This window comes from Mytilus californianus, unplaced genomic scaffold (assembly GCF_021869535.1).
Source record: "Mytilus californianus isolate M0D057914Y unplaced genomic scaffold, xbMytCali1.0.p SCAF_9, whole genome shotgun sequence".
NCBI lineage: Eukaryota > Metazoa > Mollusca > Bivalvia > Mytilida > Mytilidae > Mytilus > Mytilus californianus.
The window spans coordinates 78462202-78485076 of record NW_026262745.1 but is presented as its reverse complement, the minus strand read 5'-3'; positions in this window follow the sequence as shown (position 1 = coordinate 78485076).

The following is a 22875-nucleotide window of genomic DNA, read 5'->3' as shown; positions in this document are numbered from 1 at the left end:
GGCTATTTTAAATAAATGCTGTGACGACGTCATAATTATTCAGACTAACACAATAATGCATTAATAAATACAGAATTCAAACTACAAACGATAAGACATAACACAATATCCAACCGAAACCATAACAGAAACATCATAAATAAATGCATGAATGTTGGATGTATAAATACCGAGACACGTCGTATAGCAATGCAAATTCAAAACAGTCGTATTACCATATTAAAAAATACCTTACAGCTCCCACAGTTTTATGAAATATTTAGAAGGACCACTGTTGATTGGTTAGGAAACCTACAAAAACAAAATCTTTGTCAAGTTGAATATTGTGATGGTTAACGTTAAGATTAGAATAATTTTACCTTACAAAATTTTCAAAAACGTCTTGTATTATAGCGAATATGTTATAATGAAAAACTTCACACACAAATCGGTTCCTTTATGTTTGAATGAGGATAACCTTATCAACATTAAATTGAGCACAGAAAGAGTTTTTATTTTGAATATAACACTTTTATAATGAACATGAAAGAGCATTTTATATCAACTTCAAAACAAAGATAAATCATATAAAATCTTAAAAACAAGAGATATCTGGTTTTAAACTTCCTTATTCTTATATAATTTGTATAGAAGGAAACGTTTCTTCCGTAAAAACATATACAGATAAAAGTGATCTTGATATAACAGTTAAGTTAAGATATTGACAATAGTGATACTTAAAATCTTTAAGCTGTGTGTAATATTTTGATGCGATTTATGTATATCGAAATGTAAGTTTTTATTCATGAAAATATTTCTTTCTTTAAATATCAGATGAAAAAATATTGAGATATTTAAACCATTTCGATAGAAAGCTGACTCAAATTTAAAAAAAAATGTGTGTAACTCTTTCCACATACATGTATATTAGTAATGTATTTGTTCTTATCGTAAACTCATTAAAAATCATTTCCAAGAACCGTGTAATTGACAAGTATTTTAAGAGCTGTTTTGATCAAATTGCTCATTTAAGTTCAGAATTTGTTTTACCATTGATTTGAACGGTAAATCAAAATACGAGTTCGAGTATCTGAGTTTGCTTTCATTCTTTTTCAGTTTTCCATTTTCCATTTTATTTAATTGTTGATTAGAAGTTATCACGCATTTGTAAGAGACTTTTCAAAAGGTGAAAGTAATAAGAAATATTGATCATGACCTACAAAGTCCTCCAAAGATTCAGTCAATTTGTCATTATTCATATAACATAGGCTTATTGTAATAAATCAATTTTGATAGGGTTACCCCGATAACTACTGTACATGCTGAAATCTTGAAAACCAGACTGGTGACTAGATTATATTGAAGCATGATTTAATTGAAAATTATAAATCACCTTATTGAAATTATTGTGTCGTTCCTTATAGTTGATCAAGTGATGTTAAAAGTATTGATGTGAAATGGTTTGACATTAATAAATACTTTTGCAGTTGAAAGCTGGACCAAATTATTCCTTTCACGTTTTGAATAATTTAAAACCACTATAAGAATGCAAGATCTGACACAAAACAAAGCGAACATAATAAGGAAAAATGTGACATTCGTAATAAAAAAAATATGTTCCATCGAAAGTCGGAAGAAGCAGCTGCTCGCTGAAAGCATTGGTAAAGATATATATATTTTTTTATATTATCGATGGGCTTTAATATATTCAACATGTTTTTTCTTTACAAGATCAGATTGTTAAGTTTCAGTTTCATTTCTTCTTATCTCATAGATATATCATTTTGACGTTTATATTTATTTATTTCATTATTTGAATATCAATGAAATCTCCATTTTCAGTTTGCCTAGGAACCCTAATTTTAAAGGTTGCAAATAAACCCTTTAGTTTGCTGTCATTAGTTGTTTGGGTAATGAAAGAAAAGTTGCAAATATAACAATATATACCTGACATGATCAAAATCGGGTAAAAAAACACAAGTTGTTCATTATAGAAAGCCGTACTGTGCATTATAGGTACATCTCGTGTTTTTTTTTATGTTGATGGTTGTCTAATCGGCAGTCAAAACACGTCTCCTTATTTCTATATTAATTTTAAATTTAATAGGGTAATTAAAAATAGGTGTTTTAAGTTTAACTTTCAATATTAAAAATATCTTTCTGGTTTGAAACAGAAATTATCATTCTGGCTTTGACTCTTTTTTAAAGTGTGTTAAAACCTATTCACAGGTATGCCTGAGTCCAAAAATATTTGTAGTTTAAACAAAATTAAGATTCTATAAATATTTCATTTTGTAATCTTCTCTTTTTTAGCGTTTTTTTAGGGTTATGGCTTCTCCTCAGAAGCGGAAACGTTATCGTTTAATTTTTTCTTCTACAAAATGTTCGTTACTTCCTACTGGTAATCTGTTCAACTTTGACCGCAAGAGGTCCACTTACATGCAATACGATTTATTTCCCTTTTTGTGTTTAACAGGAGTGGTATGTTTGAGTAACTCATAAGCCGTAAGTAATACAAACCTAGAGGCTTTCAGTATAATGTACTTGCTCAATTAGAAGGGAATCGAAGTCAAGGTCATCTTTTAAATGTTGAACTTTGTTTGATATCAAATCTCCTTAGAAACCGTAAAAATTAACAACATAAGGTTTTGGCAAATTGTAAGTTGCGATATTATGGTACAGTAAAACAGTTTGGTCAAAGTGCTCTTGTGACTTTTTATACCAGTTATCTCCGATTACATATTCAATATATTCTGTTTGGTAGCCTAACTTTTGAACCATGCAGATTTTGATATTTGCTTTAACTTCATATCGGTATATTATGAAGCCATATAAGGGTTTTTCATTTATATGGTTGACATATGACCTTGAAAAGGTCAACTGGAAGTAACCTTGTGTAACCCGGAAGTAACAATCTTTGCTCTTATTTATGTGAAGGTTCATAACAATCACATATTTTCAGAATAAGATGAATGTACATTTCATATGAACCCGAAGTGACATTTCGTTAACATGAAGAAGAAAAGTATCTCTTTGTTGCAAGTAAACCTATGTAAAAACCATATATTATTCGAATCAGTGCAGGGAAACCTTTCCTATAACATCATCTGTAGATAATGAAAGTAGCATAGAATATAATCCAAATGTCGATTAAAATAGCTGACATGAAAAGTTTTATACAAGGTGACTCAGACGAGTAGTTAAATCATTCAACATTTAGTGTTCTAGAATTGATTCACTTATAGGTGTGTTAACTAATTAATTCGGTGACTAGACTGCTTTAAACACACACTTTGGCAGCCTAAAATAATACCATCTTACATGTATGTTGAAATCTGATCAGTTTACATTTATTTACGTCGATCAAAACAGGTAAAATTTCAAAAAACTAAAAACTAGTTAAAAAAGACTATATCTAATCAGGAGCTTATTTTCTGGCAATGGGTCGAAACCACTTCCGATGGAATGGTAGTCTCTAAGGTTATCATCAGCGATATAGTGAGTGCTTTGGTGCTGATATTATTTATAAAAAACATTTTTGACAAATTTAGAAATAATAGAGTAACTAAGGTCGACCTTAGACGGATTTAACTATATTTTGTTCTTCTAAGATCCTCTTTGATGTTATATCTTCTAATGAATCCAAGTATGTGTACGTCCGATCCTATGGTAGGGGTAGCTTTCTTGATGAAGGTAAATCCATAAAAGCAATTCTGACGAACTCATTTCAAAAAGCGCCATTTTCCTTTTTGGAATAATTGAGTTAGCTGCAGTTTTGCAGTTGTCTATTTCACATTTTATCTAATAGTTGAACGACGTTATTACGGATTTTTTTAAAGCTCTGACAGTGCTTTTAGTGAATTAAAGGACTCAACAAAGTGATCCGAAGCAAAGAACAACCAAATGCATATTTAAACTATCTTATTTGAATGTGATTTTTTAGTAACACACAAGCTTTCAAATATTAATGCTTCGGATCACTTTGTTGAATCCTTTAATTCACTAAGTGAGTTTGAAAGTACGAATGGTCAATAATCTTATCAGGATTTGGTTGCAGTTAAAAAAGGGACAAATCATTGTGGACACATTTTCAGCGTTGACAAAAAAGAATAAGAATGTATACGATGACAGATCCAACAACAGTAAATGAGCATCATTATGACGTTGTAGTGGATACCAAAAGAAAAGATGTCGCCACACAAGTCAATAGAATTAACGACTCACTGAAACAATAGACGAAGAAATGCCTTGTTGTTGTCCTGATTACTATTATGTTATCCATTATAATAGTTGTCTTCAGAACAAAAATTGGTAAGATTTTCTGTTTATTTCATATGCAATCTTCGAAGTATATGTCAAAAATTGTGAAAATGCTTATCAAACAATGTTGAGGATGATATATATTGCATAACAATGTTCAATATTTTGAAGAAAAAAATGTTTTTTGTTTAATTTATTGCAGACAAACGGAGAAAGAAATAAAACCAAAGACTGGTGTTTCTAATAATGTAGGAATTTTTAGTTGTTCAAAATATATTCATGATGTCATGACGGGTCTGTTTCAACTTACTTTACAAGAATGGGGTTTGCTCATGTTTTAGGCCGTATGGCGACCTTTAGTTGTTAACCTCGCCGTCTTTTTAGTCTCCGTTGGATAATTGTCAATGGGGTGGATAGTGTGTCTTTAGTTCCCTTTCCTCAAACCAAAGAGGAGTGGCCATTTCATTTAATAATAATTTTGAATATAAGATTTTACAAAGTAAAAAAGAATCAAAATGGTAACTTCTTAGGATTGAATATGAAAATTGAAGATAACAATGTTATTTTAATTATATTATATGGTCCAAATAGTGATACCCCTGAATTTTATGACAACACTGGTGAAGTAATTAAGGAATTTGATAATCAGACTGTCATTTAAACAGGAGATTATAATTTAGTGCAAAATCAAGACCTTGATACTTTTAATTACCGAAATATTAATAATCCAAAAGCCAATGAAAAAGTTCTAGATATGAAGGAAATATATAATTTAATTGATTCTTTTAGAGACTTACATCCAGAAAGTAAAAGGTTTGCTTGGAGGAAACCAAACCCTATAAAACAGGCCAAACTAGACTTTTTTTTAGTTTCACAGAGCTTGTACCCAAATATACATGACATAAAGGTACAAAATAGTTATAGATCAGATCACTCGCCTATTATTTTACAACTAAAACTTAATAACTTCAGTATTGGGAGGGGTTTGTGGAGATTTAATAGTTATCAAAGGTACAAGGATTATAATTTAATAGGCGGGACGCGCGTTTCGTCTACATAAGGCTCATCAGTGACACTCAGATCAAAACAATTCTTTTCTGTATGATCTAGAATATCTTCATATTTTTAAAGAGGTTATAAGTAAAACTAAAGAGCAATATGCTTCTCCTGTTTATAACAGAGAAACCTAAATTCAGTAGATTCTAGTAATATCGAGTTCACAATTAGTGATCAGTTATTTTAAGAAACATTATTAACTGAAATAAGGGGGAAAACAATATCATATGCTTCATTTAAAAAGAAAGAAACAATTAAATTAGAACATTCACTAGCTGAAGATATAAAAAAATTGGAACAAATATCACAAACAGATGAAATTTGGTACCGATTGAAAAAAAAACAGATCTAAAAATTCTCAGACGAAATGAATTGAGGGGTCAAAATATAAGGTCAAAGACACAATTGGTAGAAGAAGGAGACAAACCATCAAAATATTTTATGAATTTAGAAACAAAAAATTATGTAAATAAAACAATTCCTAAATTAATTGATGAATCAGGAAATATAATTGAAAACAAAAAATAAACTCTAACTGAGGCCAAAAATTACTACAAAAATCTATATTCAAAAAAAAAAACAGACAAACAATCTATTAATTTTGAATAATGCTATACCCTATAATGATATACCAAAATATCAGAAAATATGAGAGAGTCCTTAGAAGGGGAAATAACATTTATAGAGATGACTGATGCAATTAAAAGAATGAAAAATGAGAAAACCTCTGGATTTGATGGATACACAAATGAATTTTAAAATTTGTTTTGGATAGATATATGGTAAAAATACCAGATTGATATATGATTTACTACACTACACTGAAGAAAATGATATGCCAGGCATTCTCCTTCTCATTAATTTTGAAAAAGCTTTCGATTCTATCTCCTGGAGTTTCATAGAACAGGTTTAAATTTAGAAAAAAAATTTGATATCACAATATGCTGATGACACCACAGTTATTTTAGATGGTTCACCGGAATCCTTAGATTCATCTCTTTGTGTTTTAGAGATATATGCTGAATGGTCTGGTCTCAAGATGGATCTAGAAAAAACAAAGGTAATGTGGATTGGGAAAAGGAAATATAGTCAAGGTACAATGTGTGTAAAGTGGGGATTGGAGTGGGGTTCCAACAGATTCACACTCCTGGATATTAAATATTCGGCTGATTTACACAAAATGGAAACACCAAATTATGGACCCAAACTTAAAAAATATGATTGAGAGAACAATAAATAGTTGGTCTAACAAATACGTATCTCCATATTTTTCAAAAATTACTATAATTAAAAGTCTTATAGTCTCAAAGCTTAATCACTTATTATCAACATTACCAAATCATAACAATGGGTTACTTCATCAATTTGTTTATAATTTATTTTCTTTCATTTGGGATGGTAAACCTGACAAAATCAAAAGAGAAACAATTTCTCAAATACATGCATTTGGTGGACTTAACATATTAAACTTAAAACAATCTATGAAAGGATTACAATTAACTTGGATACGTGGATAAAACTAACTAATATTATTGTAAGTTACTGATTTATTCGGAAAAAATAAAATTAAATGAACTGCGCAATGTAGGTTCAAGTCCACATGTAAAAAATCCCTTGTGCAGGAGGTTTTTAATGTTTGGACTGAACTCCAAACTAAAATAGCCGTTAAGAACGAATATGATTTTATCACATCTCAGCAGTAATTTCGGCAGTTAATTCTTATATAAAAAGTCTCAATATTAATTGTAATCAGACTTTTAAGCTTTATTGGCCAATTATACCAATTACTATTAAAATATTTTTAAAATCTACAAAAAGATCACAAGACATGTACAATGTTTTAATAGATAAAATAACAAATATCACATCACAGGAAAAGTGGTCCTCTGTCCTAAATAGACATAACATTATCTGGAATAAAGTGTATAGAATGCCATTTTACATATTAATTAAAAGTTCGAAATAACAGTGGCTCCAATACAGGATCACTAACAGAATTTTGGGGACAACTGATTTTGAAGTTATACAAAATAATAAATGTACTTCTGTACGAACTCAATAGAAACCATAGAACACATATGCTGGACATGTTCAAAACTATTTGATATATGGGAAGAATTTAATAGATGGATATATACTAAAGTCCAAATTGAGCTACCACTTAACTTAAACATGGTTTTATTTGGAATATCAGAAGAAAACAGAAAAATAACTACATAAGAAACCTCATTATATTATTAACTAAATACTATATATACAGAACAAAAATGCAAATTGGTCAGGTGAAAATTGTTGTTTTAAAATGTTATCTTAAAGAAAATTTGTTTACTGAAATAATAATATTTTATAAGAATAAAGCATTGCAACGAGTGTACTCCTGCTGGAACCCATGGCTTCAACTAATAGAATAATTATACAAGTAAATTTTTAAGTAATACACATATCCTCTCAATCCAGATTGCCTAGGTTTTTTACCATTATTATCTATTTATACGTTTGTCAAAGATTCAAAGAACGAACTATATGGATTTGTCTTGATTTTGCTGATGTACTATGGAATAACTACCGTAATTATACCATATATCATATATATTGTATCAGACTGTTATATTTGATGAGTTCTTCACACAAGTTAACTCCTTTCGAATATGTTTTTTGACTTAGTGTAATCTTATTCTTTTATTTTAACTATTTTAGCAAATACGTGAACAATATCTTATCTTTTTGCAAAAAATTTTAAACGATTACTCTTTCTTCAAACAGCCGTTTATGTAACACATACTTTTGTTAAGTTACATTTCCAACTGCTCTTAAATATCATTGAATATTACTTATTTACACGTATTCAATTAACATTGAATAACATTTCGTGCCAGATTTGTTAAACACGGAAGAAAAGTAAATTTTCAAGAATAAGCTAAGAAATATGATATGTCAAAATAAAGACAAAAAAATTTGAGATAACAAAAGTGTGAATAATATGAGCTCTAAATTGAGTGAGTCCAGATGAGTCAATCATGTAACATTTATTGCTTACCATGCACATATCGCTTGGTAGTCCAAACTCTAATGCAGCATTAAGAATTTGAATTTTGAAATTGACAATACTGTTAAAAATATTCGGTTGACAAAACATGACGTGTATAATTCATAATCTATATTTAGGTGTTTATGCCTCAAGACATGTGGTAAACAGGTTTTTTTTAACTGGACAAAATATGAATTACGAAACACAGTGGCTAAAAACTTCAAACAACACTACCAATAAACTAGTATTTCTTAGCACTCGACAACGATCAAATAGACCAACATCGTTTTTCTATAATTTTTTCAGCAGACATATGTAATTACAAAATTAAAATTTAAACGGATTGCTTTTTCAAATGTTTTGTCTAATAAACAGAATTTCTCCGCCTGTGACACGATGTGCCTTTGTATTGGATTTTTAGAAATGAATGTAAAATGGTTCAGACTTCTATAAAACGGGTGTGAATCGTAAACATTTATTCCAGAAAAAGTGTTCGCCCCTCCACCAAAGGACTGCAGCGAGTTATCAGCTGGAAGTTGTAGTGGAGTGTAAACCATTCTACCCCAAAACGGATCCAAAATTGCTGTGTTCTGCGAAATGAAAACAAATCATGGAGTTTTGACTGTAAGTTAAACTTATCTTAAAAAACAAAATAAATCGTGATCAGGAGTGCCAGGTTAGTTAAAATAGTAAATCATCATCAGGAGTGCAAGTTTTTTTACATAGTAAATCATCATCAGGAGTGCCAGGTTATTTAATATAGTAAATCATCATCAAGAGTGCCAGGTTTTTTTACATAGTAAATCATCATCAGGTGTACCTGGCAAGTTTACATAGTAAATCATCATCAGGAGTGCCTGGTTAGTTAATATAGTTAATCATCATCAAGAATGCCTGGTTAGTTTACATAGTAAATCATCATCAGGAATGCCAGGTCAGTTTACATAGAAAATCATCATCAGGAATGCCAGTTAGTTTACATAGTAAATCATCATGAGAAGTGCCATGTTAGTTTACATAGTAAATCATTATCATAAGTACCAGGTTAGTACCAGGCTAGTTTTACTGATAATAATGTTCAATTTAATCTTTCTTGGAAGGTTATTGAATTGCTCTTAACAGCAAACTAAGCTGAATATACAAGGAGCAAACCTTTTTTTCCAGCTTTTGAAGTTTACTTCTGTAATTTATTTGTATCAGTTCTACTTTAACTACATGAACTAATACACACACAAATCTTCAATTGTTGCTGATCCGCGGTTTTTTTAATGATTTTTTGGGAGTCATTTTTTAATTATTTTCAAGTATTTTTCCTTTATATTTGTTTCTTTTGATTATATTCTTTGTTCACTGTATTGAAGACATTTTGACAGTTTGGTCAGCAACGGTTCCAATCAATGAGGCTTATCAATTTGTGTAAAAATTTGAAATCGTGTAAGACGCGATTGAATGATTAACAACTGAATACTGACGTCTTAAGATTAAATATACTGTTTTCATTAGAAAGTATAAATTCACAAATTAATGCACAGAATGCTGTTGTCTGGGATTTGCAATTTTCGACGGATACTAAAACCTCTTTCTAGATGTTTGACTATATCTTTTTCAACACATGGTCATTTTTATGAATTAACTATTAACAAAACACTTTAAATTGTTTGTAATACTACGAATTTACTACACAAGGAATCGATCATCTTAGCTGTATTTGGCAAAACCTTTCGGAATGTTGGGTCCTCAATGCTCTTCAACTTTTTTATTTGGTCTTTTAACTTTTTTGACTCGAGTGTTACTGATGAGTCTTTTGTAGACGAAAACAAATATAATCATGGTGTCTTCGATGAGTTTGACAACTATATTTAATTCAGCCACAAAAGACTTTCGATTATCTTGAAGAGGTGTACTCTACCAGCGATGCCGATTAAATGTTGATCTTTAAAATATCAAAACATTTCCTGTCTATTAAAAAATGTCAGTAAAAATCGTGACAACATTAAACTTTTGACTGTTAAAGTACCAGTTTTACACTTATGCTTGTTATCAAATATCAAGCGGTTTTTGATCGTTATTTGCAGTTGCTTGAAAACATGCAACGTAATTACTTTTTAATATTTTCACTAATATATTTAAATTAAAAGAACATACATGTATTCGTCAAACAGGACATGAAAAACTGTATCAGAAAGTATGACCCACAGTAAAGCTTACCAATATAAAACTTGGTACGAAATATCATGAAGCTCTTATTTGGAGTTTCTAAAGAAAAAACAATGTGACAAAAAATTCGTATACTCGTATTAATGTAAGAAATATACAGGTAAGCGGCAAACAGTTTGTAGATATGAGACATATCTAAAATGTGTCAATCTAAAATCTACCAAATATCAAGAACTTCTGATTTAGTTATAACAGGACAGAAATGTGTTTTGGATGGAAAGACGGACCGACAAAGGCTAACTAAACACTCGAATGGATTCATTTATGGCAATTACAAAAGCTAAACACGATGTGTGTGTTTTTTTCGTTATAAAAGGCTCATTATTGACGTTTGAACCATAAATGCAAAAGGCCAAAAAAAAAAAACACGAAGTTGAAAAGCATTGAGGATCAAAATTCCAAAAGGTATAGTCAAAAATAGCTACGGTTATCTATTCCTGAGATCATAACCTGAGATGTTATAAAACGGACAGACACATTTTATAAAAAGTCTCATTGACCTGTGGGAAAATTCAAAAAGTACTAGATACCAGTATGTTAAACGGATAAGTACATTTATGAAAAAACAAGAAAAATTAATAATAGAATATTGAAAAATTCGCCCCTACTAATCTGTAGCATTTTCTCACAAATAATCTTCACAAACACGACTTGTACATTTTTGTTATAATTCGTTGATAAACGTTTACTGGTTTGTTAAGAGAAAGAAAACACTTTTATCAAAAAAGTATGATATGGATCAATTACAACCAATCATGTTTTCTAGACAATACAGAGACGATTTGATGGAACTGTGGATTTCTATAGGTTCTGGAATGATTACAAAACTGGATTTGGGAACATATCTGGAGAACATTGGCTCGGTAGGTTATTAAATTGGGTCTATGTATAAAAAAACCCAAAGCGAAGTGGACATTCTTGACATCCCTTCCAGGGTGTAGCTAATTTGACGTCCTGCACGCAAAGTGATTCTTCATCTGAATTTAGAGCCTTAAGTATCGCCCAGGGTCAACATATTTGATAGTCTGATATGCATAAAACCATTGGAAATGTATGATAATGAAAAATCTATAACAAAACCATAAAATAAATATTATATACATGATAATAAGAAAGTGAGGTTAAATTTGTATCGAATTGACATCAAGTGGAGAATTGATTAACACGTAAAATTGGATGGTTAACGACTAAAACACCAAATAATTTTCTATGCATTTACGTTCTGTAAATATAAGCTCTAGACATTACCCAATATCGTGTCATACTTTACTGTTTATCCTCATGCGTTCTTTAAAAATATTGCGTCGATATCAAAGTGCACGACAGAAGGACATAACACAAGTATATTAAGAACTTTGGACTTTCTTGTACTAACTACGAGCATACTTTGAAATGGTATTATATTTCATGTGTGTGTGTGTGTCCTATCTTATATAGGTTATGCATATTATGCAAATACCACAATGTTCAGAGTTTTCCTGACCTGATTATTATTGTGCATTCTTCAGTACCATAACAATAGTAATGTGATATACGTCAACAAGAGAGAAAGCAAATGAACCAAATAATTCAAAGAAATCTAGAGGTCAATATTCAGGCTTTAGTGAAAGACAGGTGAATGTATAATATACTAAGCTCTAAATAGACACAAGCCCGATAGTCAGTTGAAAAAAGTTTTGAATAAGCAAGTATTCGATATTCCATTCGTAGTTAACTGCCCGAGTTTTAACGAAGGAGGGTTGATAACTAGAATATAACAGTTTAACCCCGCCATATGTTTATGAGCCTTTCCCGAGTACTGAGCCTCGTTGATATCTAATTGCTGTTTATCTTTTAGGGTATTTGATGTTAATCTTTAATATTGTAGTATGTCAAATGTATTCAAAGTGTTGGTGGCTCGTGTGTTTTAAGAGTTTCTCTCCTTTTTATTTTGACTTTGGTATGCGTATATTCTATCAAATTTTATCCATTGTTGAAGACCATTACATCATTTCTTCTGATTTGTTTGTGTCGTTTAAATGTTTTTGTCCTCATTATCAACACATCCTTTCAGTTTTAGTTATGTTACATATGAAAATTGATTATTTATAATCGGCATGCTGGATTTGTATTTATAAACACTTACATACAAGTGTAATGAATTAATAGAAATGATAAACACTTTCCTTGGATCACAAATCTACATAAAGGAATAACAAATACAAAGTGTTTGTAAAAAGAATTGTGAGACACAATAAGGATGAATATATTGATTTGAGTTTTTATCAATTATAAGATATATCAACTTTATTTATTTCTTTATATATATTCAGTTTTTCATAATCGTGATTCACATCTTTTTGTTATAATAGCTGATTAAGTGTAAGTCGTGCAATGTAATCACGAATACAAAATTTCTACTTAGTCTTTGATATTAGAAAATGTATAAATACAACCGAACGAATCAAACAATTCTTATCTAAAAATGAATGTATGAAAAAGAAAGGTTGTCTACCTTTAACAACACTTTATATGCGACAAAATGTTTCTTAAAATAATCATGATTTTCTTCAGGAAATGATTATCTACATGTCACACTTGGACAAAAATCCTACCAAGTCCGATTTGACCTTGAAGATTTTGATGGGAATACAGCCTATGCTACGTATAAACATATTTATGTTGGGGATGAGAGTACTAACTACAAACTTAGTCTGAATGGTTACAGTGGAACAGCAGGTTAAAAACAATTCTACATTTTAGACTATTGAGACCCCTCATGACTCTGGTTATTACATATTACATGAAGTATGTTTGAATGGTTATTTAAAAACGAAAAAATAACATTCTTGTATTATATAGCTAATGGTGATTCTTTAACTTTAATTCAGAGTTGCAACTTTTTTTAGAAGAGTTTATTGGTTATAACAATGCAAAAATGTAAAAACCTGACCTTCCAACTGTTTTGTTTTGAGTGCCGCTGATGAGTGTTATGGATATGATCGCTCTCAAACTGTATATATAACGATAGAGCGGATTCATGGAGAGAAAAAAACAAAACATATTGTATAACTTATATCACGGGAAAAACATGGGCATAACCCTGAATATAATGTTTGCCACTGTAAAGCAAGACACTTATCGAGACAATAAAAGTGGGAGTCAGAAAATAATAAAACACAACCTACTAACGGAGGCATTCTAATTTTTTTGCTATTAAAAAGAATGTACATTCAATAATTTAAGGTAAAAAGTAGAAAAACGTATACCTTTCAAAGAAGAGAAACTGAATTTGTAGCATAAAGAGTCGTCACTTACTCATCAACCCGCGTTAAGTTTCGAAGTGATTTATAGGGCACCAAATATAACCCAGACAAAATATTTTCTAGCAACTAATTTTAAGTTTGCTTTTGCATCATATTTTTTTAATTAGGTTTGACAGTTATTTAACAAAATGTCAAGGACTTATGATGGTCCAAATCGAAAGTTAGTTTATGTTAATGTTAAGGGATGTTTCATGGAGAAGAAAACTGAATGTCAATCGATTAGACACAATTGTCTATTACACTTTGTTGTCACAGATGGCGATAGACTTAGAGTAATAGCTTTAAACAAAGCACTAAGATTTCTACATCTAATTTTGAAAGAAGAACGATAATTCGCTCCGATTCATTATAGACGTTTTAAGATTCGACAAATATGTTCTGAAAAAATATTTCGTGAGACTATGTTCCTGGTATAGGTAAATAATTACGAGTATAAAGCGAAGAACGTAGGTTCTTTCAAACATGTTGAAGGTAAAACACCATGCTTCTGATCAAACAAATATATATATATAGCGGTATAATGGGTTCCTAGAGACAGGTATCCGAACTTCCCGGTTTTAAATCTTAAAATTGTTAAATAAAAACACTTAAGATAATGGTCTGATCAGAATAAAACATGCATAAAATAAGAATGAAACATGTAACAAACCGGCCATACAATTGAAGGTCATGCTGCTGAAAAGATACGAAATAAGTGTGGATTCGGATATCAGAAGGGCTAATCGATCCACACATAGAATATGTATGTGTGAACAGCATACAAGACAAAAATTTACATGGTTGGATTATCTAATCACAAAAAAAAAATATACCACGTATTGTAGAATTTAAAATTGAATTGTTCCCCTTGGAATTCTTTTTATCGCAAAACGGACGAATTAACTATTTTCACACATTTTTGGTTGATTCTAAATTAATTAAAGGAATACTACATGTAGATTATATAAGTTTACTGCAATATTATCTTCAATGGGCCATGAGGACTTTAAAATGCGTAATACTGCACGTACTGCTCGATTCCTTTGATATGTTTCTAACGGACCAATTGCATATTTCTAACGAATAATTTCACCGACTCCAGGCGTTGTAATTCAAATCATCAAACATCCTGTTGATTCCATATTACCACTCTCCGACACCATTTATCACCGACCAGTTGACGGTATTTACTACGTGCTATACGCACATCAAAATCGGGCCTATAAACCCCTGTAAGATAGACATTGAACTCAAAAATTACTTACGTTATCTATAAATTTGCATAGTTTAGCAATTATATGGACATTCTAGACCGCAAGCAAGAAATATCATATTGACAGTAAAATAGACCTCAATGTACTATATAAATAAGTATAAATGTCTTACCTGAGTGTTGTTGTAATAAGCCTAGGGATATCCATGTCCTGAACTGACAATTATAATACCCATCTTCTATTTTGTAACCAACTCTTTACTCAACACAAACGTATGCTTTACTCAATGGCCATGTGTCGACTTATTTGAAACTCACATGTGTGTGCCTAATCACGTGATACACATGAAAGGTCTGCTTGACTAAACGTCCGGTGTAGGTGAGAATAAGCCCTAATATAAAATATAATCCTATGTGAAATGAATAAATATGTATATATAAATAACTGAAGTTTGTGACATACATATTAACATGTAGTATGATCAAAGAATATATAATAAGGAAACGTGGTATGATTGCAAATGAGGAAACTATCCATTAGAATCCAAATTTAAGGGGATTTAAGCAAAAATAGGTCACAATAAATAAAAAAAAAAAAAAAAAAAAAAAAAAAACAACAATAAACCTGTTTGCTATTTCAAATTTTATGCATAACATTTTGTTATAAGTAATAGCCACTATCATGTCCTATTTGACTCGATTGTGAAATCAATGAATTATACTTATCACTGAAGAGTATACATTTATTTATTCAGTGTCTGAGCAGAAAGTTGATGAACCAGGGTAAAAAAAATTTCATTGGAAGATAACAACACCTTTTAATAAACTATTCCGTATGAACTTCATAAAATAATACATGTTTGTCTTGAACTATATATTCTAGGTACTGATGTTGTTTATCATCTTAATTGCGTGTTATAGTGTTCTTTTTAGTTGTCCTTGTACATTTTCAACCTTTACTGTTTAGTCCATTTTTGGTAATATACTTTTGGCGTTGCTCGGTATTTTTACATCCCGCCTTTGTGTTATATGTGTTATGGTCATTTTTGTATTCTTGTCTTTCATTTTTGCTTATATTCTTTGTCTATATAGTGTATAAATGCAATTATATCTGTTTGTTTTGCTGACACATTGTTGTCAATATTATGGAATTCTATGCGACTGTCATACAAGTGAGAGGTTTAGCTAGATATAAAACCAGGTTTAATCCCCCATTTTCTACATAAGAAAATACCTATACCAAATCAGGAATATGACAGTTGTTTTCCATTCGTTTGATGTGTTTTAGCTTTTGATTTGCCATTTTATAAAGGACTTTCCGTTTTGAATTTTCCTTGGAGTTCGGTATTTTTGTTGCTTTAATTTTTATTACAAAATTATAATCTTTATTTGAGAACTACATCTTTCTGTACATGACAGGCATTCCTTTATGGAATCTTATTCCTCCTGTCGAGAACTTTTTCTTCGGTTCAGCGAGCTATGATCCCAATTTTACATAATAATGCTGTTTTATGTCTTTCGTGCATTGCAGGTGATGCTATGGTGGATAGACATGGTAATCCAATGAATGGTATGATGTTTAGCACTCCTGATAGGGACAATGATATCAGTGTTCACAATTGTAATGGTGTAAATGAAAAGAGTGGCTGGTGGCATGCTTCATGTACTTATGCCAGTATAAACGGTAGTGTGTACTTAGAAGAGTATTCAGAAGTATCACTTCATTGGAAAACTTGGAAAATAACTGGGCTCAAGAAGACTAAAATGATGATTAAACCTCTTTCTTAAAATTGAAATAAGTCAATTTGGAAGAAAATTTATTGATGGTTTCAAAAAAAAAGATTTTAATGAAATAAATTTGATTTATTATAATGGTCGTATTGGTAATTTTGAATGAGTGTATTGGTTTGAAAACACGGCCAAATACTACCCAACTGAAATAAATTTAAACAAAAAAAAGTGAAAGCATGTGAGGGGAAAGTCCACTGTACAGTACATATCAAGAAACTTAGTTGGATTTAACTTCCAATAAAAACACTTAAAATTACGTGTAAGCCAGAAATTTTATATAGCCTGTGTGTTCATTCCCTAGACGTTGTGCGATGTGTTTTCGCATTCTTGAACGTTTTGTTTGCCATGAAGCTAAATTCAAAATATATTATTTATTATACAACTTTATAATCCTTTGAATGTAAAAGTTTTGACGTCGAACACAACAATCCAGTAGTCAGTTCCGATTCAATACATCGAGGCCAAACAATTGGGATAAAATCAACCTGAATAAAACACGTATATCAACATGTTAATAGTAAAAAATCCAGTGGCAAAATGTTAGCTCTCCTGCAAACACTGAGAAATTGGACTCTTCGTTGTTATGAACGTTCCAAGTTAGGAAAAAGAACTACATTTCAATAAATTTGTTTATCGACGCATACAAACTTGTAATTTTGTTACTTTTATCAGATAAAGAGTTACTATTCTATTGTTCCCGATACATGAGTTATCACGCTGGTTACAGTTTTGAACTTAAATTTCATATCGATCCAGAACACACATACAATTCGATAACATATGGAATCCGTATAATACATAATTGTATTTTTTATAAAAATGATCAGGATGTATGTACAGAATTCATAATATGATTTAGGTAAACTTAGAATAATATCAAAAACCTTCGAAAACCTCTGTACAATAACTATATTTCGGTAGAAATTTGAATGTCATATTAAAGATATGTCTTATAGTCTTAATAAAAAAAAATCAAATTGTCGAATAGTTCGCAAATCCTCATATGCTATGGGTAGCAGATCCAGAGCGGTTGGTATTGGAAAAGAAGAAACAAAGAAACGATTCTTCCTGAAACTCACCTATGCTTTAAGGTCTGAATGAGTTTAGGAAATATCTTTAGTCATACATCAGATCAATCGAAAATACTTCCGTACTTTAACGACCAGTCTGTACCTATTAACTCTTTTACCTATACCAAATCAATTGCGACTAAGATAACCATCACATGTTGCATAATCTCAATATTGACGACTTCAAGTGTAAACCTACTGACTACATCTGAGGTATTTCCCCGTTCATATATCTAAGAGTCAATTATATTCCATGTTTGCCTCCAATCTGTGTTCTTTCATCAAGTGTGTGTCCTGCGACGTCATCAAACTCTTGATCAGCGTCAAATCCGTGTCCTCCCCTCAGATCTGTGTCTCTTGTCGTCATGACAGTTTTTGTTTATTCAAATACATGTCATTTTTGTAATGTAGATTTTCAGTAATGTTGAGTAAATTAGTACAATCAAATATAGAATGCAAAACGATCAACCCTACCTTAAACTGGGACCGTTGTGTAATAACACAACATAATAACAAACTGTAAAACTCAGTTGAAAAGGACTTGATTGACTCATGCGATCGTCAAAAAGCTCACCAGTCAACTAACAAAAAAAAAAAAAACCACAAATCTACTCTACCACTTGTCTGGCCTTCATGAATTCTTTACTTATTTGACGAGCAACATCGATTCAAAAAACTTATTGATTCAGGGGACGATTATTCAAGGTAATGGACTAAACGCGAAAAAGAAGACGTATATACTCAAAATTGTACGTTTTTGTGTGTGAATCACATTACATAAACTGTTTGATAAAGAAATTTGGTAAAGATAATTTACTTTAAAAACAATTGGAGTTTTCCTCACATTATTGGATTCCGAAATTATATACACGTGTTGCTAAATCTTTATTGTTGCCGAACGTGTTGTTATAAATTTTATAAATGAGATAATGTTTATTCCAAAAGTAATTTGGAAATCCAACAGCTGATATCATCAGAGTTAGAAGTCGTGTATAATGATAAATATAGCTGATACTCTGTGTAATAAAACAAATAGTGTGTATATACTGACCGAAACAGAAAGTTCTAAAATTATAATTTTAGATAGTCTTGTAAGTTCTGATACGATGTAAAACATGATGTCTAGGACATTCTGCAGCTTTTTATTGTTTTATCATTATATTTTTGTCCACATTACATTCAGTCCGACATGTAAGCACTCGCTGGAGCATGACCGATTATTTTGTAAATATCAGCAAAACAATCGTTAAAACAGGTAATAATTATCATAACACATAATTAGGAATATAACAATGTTGAAACGGGCATCCCATCTCTAAATACGTTGAAGCAAACGTTCAAGAAGTGCAACCTCCCTTCATGCGAACATTCGGAACTAAATATACTGGTCAACAGTAGAAAAACATCTGCAGAAAGTGTTTAACTCTACTTCGCTCAAAAACATTGGCTTTCAACTAGCTTTCAGTTACTTCCAGTTCTCTTAGATCGGTTCTTTTGTTTTTATTTAAGTTTGTTTTTATTGTCAATCGTGCTTATCTAATTAATTTAGCGATTTCTAGCTGATTTTTACAGTTAGTTCTTATGTCCTTTTAAACCGTTGACCAGGTTAGGGCATAGTGGGCGTTCACAAAAATGTTTATCCCTGTCATATTTTATATGTCGGTCCCAAGTCAGTATTCCTGCTTTCAGTACAATGCAGTAGTTGTCTTTGTTTGTGGTCCGTCATCAGTCGTATTTGTTGTTTTGTTTATTGATTCGTTATAAATCAGACCGTTTGTCATGTCGGCGACTTTTATAGCCAACTGTTCGTTATGGGTTTATTCATAGTTGAAGGCCATACGGTGACCCATAGTTCCTTACAGGTCAAATTTATTCGTTCATTGTGTATGTTAATTTACGTTTTTTGATTGAGTTAAGCCTCTCAATTGATATTTTATAGTGTGTTCTTCTATGTTGTGATGTTATACTATTGTTTCAGAAAAGGGAGAAGGTTTGGTACCATTAAAACGTTTAATCACGCTGCAAATGTTTGCACCTGTCCTAAGTCAGGCATCTGATTACAGTAGTTGTCGTCTGTTTATGTAGTTCATACGTGTTTCTCGTTTCTCGTTTTTATATAGATAAGACCGTTGGTTTTTCCGTTTGAATGGTTTTACACTAGTAATTTTTTGGGGCCCTTTATAGCTTGCTGTTTGGTGTGAGCCAATGCTCCGTGTTGAAGGCCGTACCTTGACCTATAATGGTTTACTTTTATAAATTGTAACTTGGATGGAGAGTTGTCTCATTGGCACTCATACCACATCTTCCTATATCTACTTTAATAGTTTATAATATAATGGGTTTTGGTCAAGTGAGCTAAAAACCTTCAAGGTAAGAACATTTTAGAATCCTCATCTGATTGAGAACGCTGGTACTACAGACGCTTTGACAGGATAAGCTTATCATGTCATACATTAATCCCCTGCCATGCAAACCCACACCCAGTTAAAATGTCACAATCGAAAATAGTACATAATCGGTTAATTTACAGATCAGATGACTATTCTTGTATCTAAGGATTGAAAACCGCGAAAGCAAGTTTCTAGTGAATATTACTGAGCGCAAAACGATTTACTGTTGACAGAATAATAGTGATCATCGTAGAAATATGTTTAGTGAATATGTATACATGCTTGAAAATTATCGGTCTTTATACGAATTAGACCTATGGAATAGATACGAATTGTGATACAAGCGTTATTTATAAACTTACTACGATTTAACTTTTTTTCCTTGACCGCTATCCAGATATATTTTATCCTGCTTCAACATTTCGTAAAAAGTAACTGTTATGTACTTTTAATTCTCATCAAGCTATTTTGATATTCAGTGCTTCCAATTTGATATAGTAGGGGCCTCGATGGCCGAGTAGTTTATAAGAAGTTTAACTACTGTATCACTAGTCTGAGGTTGTAAGTTCAAACCCTGCACGTGGCAGTTGGCTCGATTCCACTCTTTATTGACCAGCATTGTCAGTTTTTCTGCCAAAGTCGATGGTTTTATTCGGGTATTCCGGCTTCTTCCGCCAAAAAAGCTGACCGCCACGAAATAGCCAATAGGACTGAAAGTGGCGTCAAACACCTACCAAACAATCAATTAATCAATTGATGTTTTGGAGTGACATTAATCACACAATTTAATTTCTAATGCACCCACCTAGGACACAGCTAAATTATATACCATTTGGTAGCATATTACCTGTACCTTTGTTTATTGACCGGTCGTAAAATATTCGTACGGTGCAATTTCCGTCACATTAAGATCAAAGGTCAAGGACAGGCAATTCATTGTGTTGAAAAATGTCAGCATTAGTGCATATTCTATTTTCTTAATAATAAAGTTAATGCAAGGTTTGTTACTCGTGATGTGTGGATGCAGTAGAATGTGTCCCCGTGCTTAGTGTATGCCCTTATGTTTTACAGTTGGTGTTTTTTGCTTGTGAGAGAGCTGTCTTCATATTCCATTATATTAATTTTCTATTTCTATTACAGTATTTTATCCCTGCCCCCTTTTATGATTTTACTAAGAATTATTATATCATTCTGTATTTGCCTTATATTATTAGGTCCGGAGACACGGTTATCGTCCTTTGATTTTCGTTGTCTACAAATAGAGTCCCTAGTGAGGACAGTGTATAACTTGCGCACATTTTGTTCCTACACCTTTCTAAATTTATTATACATAAAATAGTAATTAATAAGTATGGGGGTGAAATTACATGTATAAACAATTTAGAGTAATTTTTACATGTAGGTAAAGTAGTGATCTGGCCCAGTTTGAAAATGTCGAAAACTAGTATGTCTAGATCTGAAGCTGTCAAACTGTATTATACACCCCCTTTACATAAAATTGTCATTATTTTACGTGACAACATATAGACTTTTATATAATTTTGATATAATTTGCCCCAATAGTAGTACACTACACTGTAAACATCTTTTTTGGGTAGAGCAGGTGCGATTTTTTAAACTCGTTTTCAGTCTTAAATAAATGCACTACGATATAACTGTTTTCTCGGACCGGTGTTTGTTAAATGTCTCTCTTGGTTTACTAACGTCATTCTGTCGGGCTGTTCAATATAGTTTTTATAAGAATTCTTCAACTGCCTCATGTCTGTCATATTTGAGGCCTTATAGCCGACCATACGGTATGGGTTTTTCTCATTGTTTAATGCCGTACGGTTGCCTATAATTGCTTACATCCACTTCATTTGAATTTTGTTTATATATTCCGTTATTGTAATCTTTATTCAATGTTATGACTTTCGGCCTCATTTAGTTTTCTCATTACCCTCAATAAATCATGATTTTACGATATGGCAAGAAAATAAAATACACCACTCCTTCAAGGATATTCACGTGCTCAAAAAACCGCATTCCAAATATAAATTCAACCGCCGTCAACCGAAATTCCCCTTCTTAATTTAGCACTTTTTACAATTGTGTCAAAGTTGGCAATGCCGCTGCAGCAAGATTATTAAATAAAAATGCACGTGGATATCCACAAGTATTCCCGAACAATGCCAGAAAATGACTAACCTGCTCTAGATTATCTTCTAATAATACTGTTCGGTCTACAGTGAACGGGAGAGCTTTTTCGATTTCCTTTTCCTGTGACATTACATGAAAAACTCAAAGCCTCATTTATCTGGTTACTTGAACAAAGCCAAAGTGTGGTATACAATATGTAGAACAAACAGGACGGGAATTTGTTAGACGAACAGGAACATCTATACCGCTTCCGAAAACCTAAGAAATTCAAAAGTATAATTTACCAACATTTAGGTAAACACAATCACAATATTAAATCCATGTTATTACTGGGGACCTCAATATCGTTCAAGACCGAGAGGTTAAAAACTTTTTGAAAAAAGGACCCAAATATCGTCCTCCATCTAAAATAGATTGGAAACAGTGTTGTCAAGTCACAAAAGACGCT